Source organism: Mizuhopecten yessoensis, unplaced genomic scaffold (genome assembly GCF_002113885.1).
Source record: "Mizuhopecten yessoensis strain PY_sf001 unplaced genomic scaffold, ASM211388v2 scaffold10131, whole genome shotgun sequence".
NCBI lineage: Eukaryota > Metazoa > Mollusca > Bivalvia > Pectinida > Pectinidae > Mizuhopecten > Mizuhopecten yessoensis.
The window spans coordinates 283,020-293,646 of record NW_018408394.1 but is presented as its reverse complement, the minus strand read 5'-3'; positions in this window follow the sequence as shown (position 1 = coordinate 293,646).

Sequence of the window (10,627 nt, the reverse complement as noted above, 5' to 3'; positions counted from 1 at the left end):
CATTTGTTAACATTAGTTTTACATTTGTATATAGTCCCTTATTGAGTTCTCTGGAGACCCACACCAGGGAATGTGTTTCTTTTATTCATTTTGTCGTAATGTATGATAGTAATCTAGGGATTGCTGACCACACTCTAGATCTGTGGCCTGATTACACTGATGTCCCATCTGACCACAGTTGGTGTGCTGTACATTAGTGTAAAGATGTTCACTCCCACCTGGTAGGTATTAGCTCATCCTGTGAAATTAACACATACCTAACCTCTATTTAGTCATCCTAACACCTATGGCATTAGCCTCCCTCTACCTGTCTCCCTGGACATTTAGGGCTAGTTACAGGTGTATAATGGGTGTATACTGCCCATACACGTGTCCCTATTTATTACCCAATTGACAGTTTGATGGAATGACACAGAAAGTCACTGAGGCATGCAATAGTCACAGTTCACATGTTCATCACCTGTAAGTGGTACCATATAGGTGACCCATTGTGGTATGAAGAGACATATACCTGTGTAAGTTATCCTATCTCAGGTGCATTTTTTCCCTGTCAGTATTGAATTATTTTGGGATGTTTCTGTCATGAATATATATGGACATAAAATATTTCATTCTATGTACATGTGTGTTGAGTGCTGGTATGGGATTACTGAGCTACCCTGTGTATGACATTCCTATGGGTGATGTGGAGCTGACCTAGTCAGTGAGATACAACATTTATCCGACACGTTATTTTGGTTTGAGTACATGTGTGGTAGTTTTTCCCAGGGTATGTATATGTTTTGTTGATGTTTCTGAGATGACTGTTTTGTTTGGATGACCTTTTCATTGACCTTGTCACAGCTCATAACAGACAAGCTATATTTTAGTATGCAGTTGCTACTCGAAAAGAAACATTGCATGGTTCTTACATCAACTAGACACATGAGAAAACCCAATCTTCATTACAGAATGGTTAACACAGCTGGTGCTCTGTATCATGAAAGTTTCATCTCAAAACTACTGTGAGTCATTATAAAACGACTGTGAGTAATTACAGATGTTATATAATATTAATATTTAATATATAGAAGAAAATGGATTTTACTTAAAAAAACAGATTCATTGATTGAGGCAACAAACATGTTTAAGTGGTTAATGTTTATATCCCTGGTTTTGCAGAACTTCCCCCCCTCCCCCCCAATTAATACACAGTTTAGTACAGATTTTTTTTTAACTTTAACAGGGAATTGTAATTTCACATTTATAGTACTAGCCTACAGAGGTTTTAAAACATCTTCCTTACTGGCCTTAATCAACCTATATTTTCCTAGTAATTAATGAAATTTACTAGCCCTGAGTGTTAAATGGGCTAGTGGAATTGTTTTCCCCTCAACTTAATGACATGTTTATCTTATGAAACATAAGGTTTCTATATAAACAGAAAATAAAGATGGTATTTTCCCCATCGTTTATTTTCCATCAGAGAAAATAACATTATTTTAATCAGATCAAGAGAGCAGTTATATTTGCTGTGAAAATGACATCAGAAACCATTGGCAACTTGTGATGTCAAAATGTGCATGATGTCATTTTGATTGTGAAGTCATAACAGTTCTACTATCAGTATAGTTGTTTTTGTGTGTCATATTTTGATGTTATCATATAATATTACTTGTTTTAAATTTAAGTACATGTATCACCAATTCCTATGAAATAAAACTGGTACATTAAATTGTGATACAAGGAAAATATCTTATGTGTAGTTTTATACACACTCAGTGACTGTATCACAAATCTAGTAGAGGATCACTATACTTCGGTGTTCAATTCAGATGGCCTGCAGCTGTACATACATGTACATATATACCGGTATATGGATCCTGGTTATTTCCTGTAAACATATGTTATTCCTTGGGATCTTCTGTAAATAAAATCTGTTTTCAAGACCTACAATACCCAATTTCTTTACTACTCAATTTCAGAAATGTTACATTGAAAGAATTCTGTTTTCAAGACCTGTATACACAAATTTTGTAACGAACTGCTCGGTTTGTTAATATTTAAAAGGTTTGAAAATACTGTAATGATGAGCATAACAGTATCAAAAAGAGACAATAATACACTTTGTTCATACCTCATAGATTACCTATAGTCAATTTGTATCCATGGGTTAGCAAATGTTCCTATTTAAACAATGAGTTCACTGTCAACTTGTGACAGTTACTTTACATTTTTTTTTTGTTAAAGATGATATTTTTGGGAGAATTATGAACAGACCCACTCTACCAGCAACCATAGACAGTTCTTTGTGTGAATGAAATAGTGCCAGTGACCTGTAGCTAACATGGTACTCATGTTATTGTCCTCAGGTATTCAGTCAGAACATGTCTACCTTTCACACCTGTGTGATCCCGAGGTAGACGATTGATATAGACTGATCTATGTAGTCTAAACACTGGCCAAAAGGTCAGAAAACACCATGTTATGGCAAGACTGAGAATGGTTAGTCAAGAATGTCTTTGTGAGTATGTAGATTTTATGCTTTTGAATTTAAAAAAATATATCTTCATTTGGACATAAGTGAGGTTTTCAATTTAATGTTCACTATTGTAGTTTGTGTATGGTGAGGTTGTTTATGATCTTGTATAGTGTGAGGTTGTTTATGACCTTTAACCATCTTATCATTAGATGTGCACTCATAAAAACATTGGGTATGTTTGTACGTTACTGGTCAAGCAAACACAAGTATCTTAACGAGTATTTAATGTATGTACCTAACCACTGTTCCACCTGCCCTATATCTTGTTTAGTGCAATTTTAGTCTTCAAATAATTAATCGTATAGAATAGCTAGCTTACTTTATGAAGTTTGAAGCTATTTTGTTAAATAAGGGTCATTTTAGCCACTTTTTTATAAAAAAGATAAGATTTTGCCACATAGTTTCTAGCTAGATCCCACTTTAAAATTTGAAAGGTAAAAATTCTTCAAACATTTATTTCTCAAATGTTGAACAACCTGTTCCAATCAGAGTCGCTGCTATATGAGCCTATCAAGTAGGGGAACTGTCCACTTCCTGTCTGAGTGTAAGGTGTATAAAGAAACCAAGGCACCAACTTTTGTACTAGCTGATCTTTTAGCCAGATATAGTCAATAATGGCTCAGTCACCTCTATAATAATATCATGATAAGTATGTTTTACACTTTGTGACAGGGATAAATATAATTTTTCATTGGCAAGAATTTATTAAGTTCACAAGAGTTTCTAAAAAATATTGTAGTTATATAATATCTTAATGATGGTATGCTGACGTCGACAGACTCCGTAATGACTTTAAAATTTCTAGTGATATTGACTTCTAAGTCTCATTTACATGTACATGTGCATGCCTGTTTTGTACTGGCGAGGCCCTGGTAATGTATGTTACAGCTATATTGGTAAATTGATTAAAGTGTCCGTAGGATATTCTGTTTTGGTTTGAACAAGAAATAGGCCTACTGTGCGCTATTGACTTTAGTCTCATTTAAAGTCAGCCACATCTGCCAACATATCAACACTAATAATTTATAATGAGGAACATCATGACATTATGTGTGTACCGATTTCTGAATTCTAATGTTTCATTCTTTCAAAATTTTTGAATATTATAGATTATTTTAATCAGGACTTTCACTGATTAACTCATTCACCCCTGAAGACACATTTGAACTCTTCCAATGCAAATGTTGGAATAGTTCAATCTGAAATTTCAGGGGTGAATGAGTTAAAGCTATTTAAATTCCATGCATTATGGACCATTTAGCGCCAGCTTTGTGGTGTATTGTATAACAGTAGCTGAGTGATGATGAAGGTTATTGATCCTCCGAATACATTACAAAATATAAACAATGAGGACCAGGTAGAACCATTACACCTGTTCGGGGGCAGCCTACAAAATATAACACTACATAATATACACAGCCAGGTGAGGTAGGTATGTTTAAAACCCTTGAATGTTTACCTGCAATTTGTCACTCATTTGTTGTCTATCTAGAATATATATTGAACTATTACACAGATACATTTTGTACAGTAGTACAAGTACATTTTCGATATGTAAAATTATTGATGTTGGCTGTTGCATGATCTGTGAGTCCTTTTGTTATGTACTGGTGGAGTGGAATGCAGTACGCGTGGACTTTACTATATGTATGTCGTGCTCAGACGGTGACTCAGACTGTTGATTGATTATCCCTCTAATAACATATATATATTGGAATTACACAAATGTAGAGATGGTACAAATTAAATATCATCACAGTCATATAGAATTACACTGAGGATTATTGCCTTGGTGTCCCAGAGTTGCTTCAGGATTTATTGACTTATGTACCAGTACTGATGGTGTTTGGTATAACAGGTACATATTGACGACATCACTATTGTTTGGCTACAAAAACTTATCATAATGTTTACACCCTATAATTAGATAGCAAGTCAACCATTAAATGGATTGATGGTTATGCTTGTTATTTGCACATTTCAGCCGATGACTTGCAATATTTTTAAATATTCAACTAATTGTTTGAGTATATGTGTGTAAACAAATGTATATTCCACTAATTGTTCGAGTATATGTGTGTATACAAATGTTTACATTTTACTTAGTCATACATATGGTCTGATAGTCAGCGTTGTTAGACTGATTTTACGGGGGAATATGCACTGCAAACATGCTAGTTAATTCACGGTTAAAAGTCTATTGAATTGTGTTTGTACTGCGATGATGTGTTCAATCAGGGATAGGATGATGGCAAGACAAGATCATACTGCCTAGGTCGATGTAAGCCTTCCTTGTGATGATGTTGTGTGGTGTAGATTAAATTCAGTCATAAACACTGAAAATCTCCACCCTGTCCTTGGCTGTAGAATCTTTACCTTGTCCTTGGCTGTAGAATCTCAACCCTGTCTTTGGCTGTAGACTCTCAACCCTGTCCTTGGCTGTAAAATCTCCACCCTGTCCTTGGCTGTAAAATCTCCACCCTGTCCTTGGCTGTAAAATCTTTACTCTGCCAATGGCTGTAGACTATCCACCCTGCCAATGGCTGTAAAATCTCTGCCCTGTCCTTGGCTGTAAAATCTCCATCCTGTCAATGGTTGTAGAATATCCACCCTGCCAATGGCTGTAGATTCTCTGCCCGCCAAATGGCTGTAGAAATCTCTGCCCTGTCCTTGGCTGTAGACTTTATACCCTATCCTTGGCTGTAGACTATCCACCCTGTCCTTGGCTGTAGAATATCCACCCTGCCAATGGCTGTAGAATATCCCCCCTGCCAGTGACTGTAGAATCTCTGCCCTGCTAATGGCTGTAGAAATCTCTGCCCTGCCAATGGCTGTAGACTCTCCACCCTGTCCTTGGCTATAGATTTTCTACCCTGTCAATAGCTATAGAATCTCTGCCCTGCCAATGGCTGTAGAGTCTCCACCCTGCCAATGGCTGTAGAGTCTCCATCCTGCCAATGGCTGTAGAATGGGGTGTACAGTATATATGTAGTAACAGTCTATATCTCTCGCTCTGATACTTGAGATATGAGTTTTACCAGCTATCAAATTAACTAAAATTCTAAACATGTAGGTAGGTATTAATGTAGATTTACAGTGTATATGTAATAATCTGGTTTTAAAGAATGAAATATTTTTTATAAGGCATTACATTTTTTGATATGTACATGTATCATATGATTATAAATAGCTTATCGCTATCTGCATGATATTCAGCTTTGAATGGATTAAGGCAGTAAGGACTTAGGTAATTTTGCGTGTTGTTGGTATGTTACCAGGTGGAGCGACATGCTTTTGTGTCCAGGTTATGGTATTTCAGTGAGATGACACTTTAAATGGCCCATATATATATATACAATTGGCCTTGTGGACACCATCATCACATGACCTTAGCTAGCTGTTCATGTTGTAAGGATGTAAAATCCCATCCAAGGTATTTCAAACTAGTGCAAATGATAAAGAAATGCAACTGTATATGTATGTATGTATGTATGTATTATGTTCCCTGTATCAGTCTTATGGATGATCTGATTAACACTGTAGAAAACTGAGACATCATACAGACATATTTATATATACATTATTTATGATTCCTTTTGTAGTAGAACATATGCCTACTCTGATTTTTTTCCATCCAATTCAATTAAAATTTATAGCTTACAGTAGATGGTTAATGTCTTTTAAGTTAGAATTAATTGCTTTGACTACTGACAGGCTAGGTAATACCAGTACACGAGCCTTGTAGACAGAACTATAAATAGTCCTATTTATGTCTTCTTTATGTCACCCACCACTGACCTATAAATAGTCCTATTTATGTCTTCCTTATGTCACCCACCACTGACCTATAAATAGTCCTATTTATGTCTTCCTTATGTCACCCACCACTGACCTATAAATAGTCCTATTTATGTCTTCCTTATGTCACCCACCACTGACCTATAAATAGTCATATGTATGTCTCTTTATGTCACCCATCACTGACCTAATGGTACATGGAGAGATATATAATAGTTTTATGTATGTCCATCGTTGAACCATTGGTACTCATGTGTGAAATCATTTCCAGTGAAAGCCTTTCCAGCAAAGGCTGTTCCTTCTGTCATCTGACGTATGGTTATCACTGGCTTAAATGACTTGCACATGTAGATAACAGGTTTTATTTTTCCACAAGCTTGTGCTTTATGTAAAAAAGCTATATTGGTAATCTAAGCTATAATGGGTATATATGGTGCACATGTTGTGTATAATTGTCTATTAAATACTCTCAGAGGCAGGAAATGTTCATCAAGAATCTTGGGTTACTGTAGAGTATCATTAAATGTGAAAGCGTGCTGAGGTTAGCCTAGAGGCAGTCTTTATTAATTGTGTAAGTTGTGAGATAAGTATTTATAATCGTTCTCATTGTACCAGTCACATTAGGTATAGTGGTGACACACATTCTCTCGAGCCATTGTTAAACCAGCTATGGAACAACTGGTACAATCTTGATAAAAGATGTGTATGGCTGATTTCTTTCTTCTCTATTGTCTGTGTTTCTGGGTATGTGATTATTGAAGTGGCCACACCTCTGTGTATTGTACTTCTCTCCTAGATTCCGTAAAGATGTTGTTGTGTAGTTTTTAGAGGAAGCCAGGTGTATTGATTGACATTCAAGTCTATGTCTTTCATTCCTACAGGAAACACTTGTAGCAGGCCTAGGTTATAGAGTAAAGAGGATATGCTTTATGGAACAAAATGTATTGAGTTTAACTTGAAAAGTTGGGACGTAGCATTCTCTGTGATTGATTTTCTGCAGATATGGTAAGTACCAACAAGGCCTAAGTTGCTTGATATCTATACAGCTGTGTTTACACTTACGTCACCTCTACAAATATGACTCAATGTTTGCATTTGCATTCTGCCAAAAAGTTGATTGGTTTTACATGTTTTATTTCAGACCAATAAGTGTATGTTTGAACTATCTGAAGCTTTGTGTTTCAGTTCAGGACAGACCTAAATGTTGTTAGACTTTACCTTAAGGTGGAGTCTCGGCACTCTGTAATGTGTCTCCGACAAAGAAAAGTTCCAACTTGTGCAGCATCATTTTGATTTGGTGTTTCCTGCCAATTTACAACAGCAAAGAGCTTTTTATGAAAGACTTTTGTTTTCTTTTTTCCTTCCTTGCACTTGTTCACAAAAATATCTGCTGCAATGGGGATTTGAATTTGGAACCTCTTGGTTATATATATAATTATAGGGCGTGGAGCTTATCTGCTTCGCCATCGGACATGATATTTGATATATTATTATTTTTCTGCAACAAAACTGAATTATTTCTACATGTTGTAGCTTTCTTAACAGTATGCAATTTATAACTGTCTTTTTATGAATACAGACGAAATACCATAAACTTACAGGGAAATAACCATTAAAGACATGTATGCAATGGTAATTTTATGGAGCACTCTACTATAACCTAATTATATATAATCCCTTGTAATATTACTGTACCTAATAAGATAATCTACTGTTGGCCACTGACTCTTGATTACCTTACTGTATCTATATATATATCAGCAAGAGAATCGCCTGTTGATCACTGACTCGTCCCTGTATTCATTGCCAAATCTCTTAATAACACTCAACAATGTCGGGAAGAGAGGTGGGGATATAAAAAGTTATATTGTATAGTCATGTTGGCATGGCACTTGATACATCAACATATAACCGGGCCCATTGCTCTGTAGTGATAGTCAGTGTTACTTTATGTTATTAAATTGTCTTCAGGCCAGACATGTTTATGAGAATGTCAGTTGTTCGGTGTAAATTGAGATGACTCATTAAAACAATAATTTCCACTATTTTAGTTAACATAATGTAAATCTTGTAAAATTTCTTCAGGCTACTGATAGTGTTAAAAAACAACATATGGGTTTTATTTAATTATATTTGAACTTTTTCCCTGTTGGGCATTGCTGAAATGTTTGTACATCAGTTTTTGTAGCTTTTATGTTGAGCGTCTATAGGATATTTTAAATATATGATGATTGTTTATGGAACAAAAGCATTTATGTTACATTAGTACAAAGCAGTACAGTCTCTATAGGTAAATGTATAGTATTTCAGGTGAAAAATGAAATAAGATACAGATAAACAGCTGCTACCGACTACAGAGACAGTCGGTCTGCCAGATTTGTGTTTGGTGTGGGAGAAATACAATTGGCTGTCATTTCATTCTTGTTATCCGTACTGATTTACATATTATTGTTTCAACAGACTGCTTCTTATGAAACAATTTTGTTACATCTCCACTTCCATTACTCATGATTGATCCTCTGTTTTCAGTGATCTTCTATTTCCAGTTTCAGTCACACATGTCAGAGTGACTCGGCACTGTATACATTTTTATGTTTCCCCACAACATTCAAATTACTTTAGTAGTCAGTTGTCAGAATGCATATGGTCTTACTTTATTTGTTGTCCTTCTGACTCCCAGTGTACTATCAAACCTGTCAGAGTGACTCACTGTATTCAGTGACCTTGTCTCCCATTTAAGTGTCAAACCTGTCTGAGGGACCTACTGTATCCATTGACATGTCTCACACTACAGTCAAACCTGTTAGAGTGACTCACTGTATTCAGTGACCTTCAGAGTGAATTGCTGTATTTAGTGACCTTCAGAGTGAATTGCTGTATTTAGTGACCTTCAGAGTGAGTTGCTGTATTTAGTGACCTTCAGAGTGAGTTGCTGTATTCAGTGACCTTCAGAGTGACTAGCTGTATTCAGTGACCTTCAGAGTGACCTGCTGTATTCAGTGACCTTCAGAGTGACCCACTGTATTTAGTGACCTTCAGAGTGATCGCTGTATTGAGTGATCTTCAGAGTGATTGCTGTATTGAGTGATCTTCAGAGTGACTTGCTGTATTCAGTGACCTTCAGAGTGATCGCTGTATTCAGTGACCTTCAGAGTGACCCATTGTATTTAGTGACTTTGTCTCCCACTTAACTGTCAAACCAGTCTGATGGACCTACTATTGTATTCAATGACATGACTCACACTACAGTCAAACCTGTTGGAGTGAGTCGCTGTATTGAGTGACCTTAAGAGTGAGTTGCTGTATTCAATGACCTTGTCTCCCACGTGACTGTCAAACCTCCCTGTGTAACCTATATATAGCTAGAGTATACAATATGATTGAGAATGACAAGTCTCACACTACAATCAAACCTATCAATATCTGAGCCACCCACTGTATTCAGATACCTTCTGTCTCACTCTACAATCAAAATATGTTCAAGCGACCCACAGCAATAAGTCATCTTTTGTCTTATGCAACCTTTATTAATTATTGAATATGGCTCGAGACATTTTTTTGATAAGTTTGTATTAGAATCGATTGATTTTTCAGAAATTACCTGAAAAATTTGGTCTCCAGGAAATGTTGATCCAAGCTAAACAAACTCCAAAGTGCTGTCGATTTTGCTTTATTGTGCATTGGTTGCTCCTGTCTCGGTTAAGTTCTTTTTGGCTGTCTGCATTGATTTCCATCTCTGCCTGACCGGGTCATGTCCTAGCCATTTCACCGCAATATATTTGTGGACAGGAATGTAGCACTGTGTTTGGTGCAGTGATGGTAGTTGATGGAGGTGTTTGTGTCCGCAGACTGGATGATGGATATCTTTGTTTACTCTGACTGAGACACAAGTGTTCCCCTTATCAAGAGATCAAGCTGATACCAACACCGATACTGTCATGATAAATTAGTAGTTTTTCCATTTATATACTGCTTTTGAAGTTACCTTGGTGGTAAAATGAATTTTATATTTGCATTGCTGTGGTGGAAGGTTTGGCTTTGATACATTGACATTTTCAATGCTGTTTTATACATTCTGGAGAAAGCTGGACTCTATACTGATTGTCGTTTACTCTTCTTGGAAACTGAGGAAGTGACCTTGATCAGGAAAATTCTATTCAAAGCTGATTATTTTGCATCACATATTTATCAGTGTTACTGTTGGAAAGTCTAGCCTGTCTTTCACCAATCATCAATGTATCGAGTCTGATGGAGCCTATGTATGCTGTACTACTATTTGTATGTGTTCAGTGACACTGTATTCCAGAT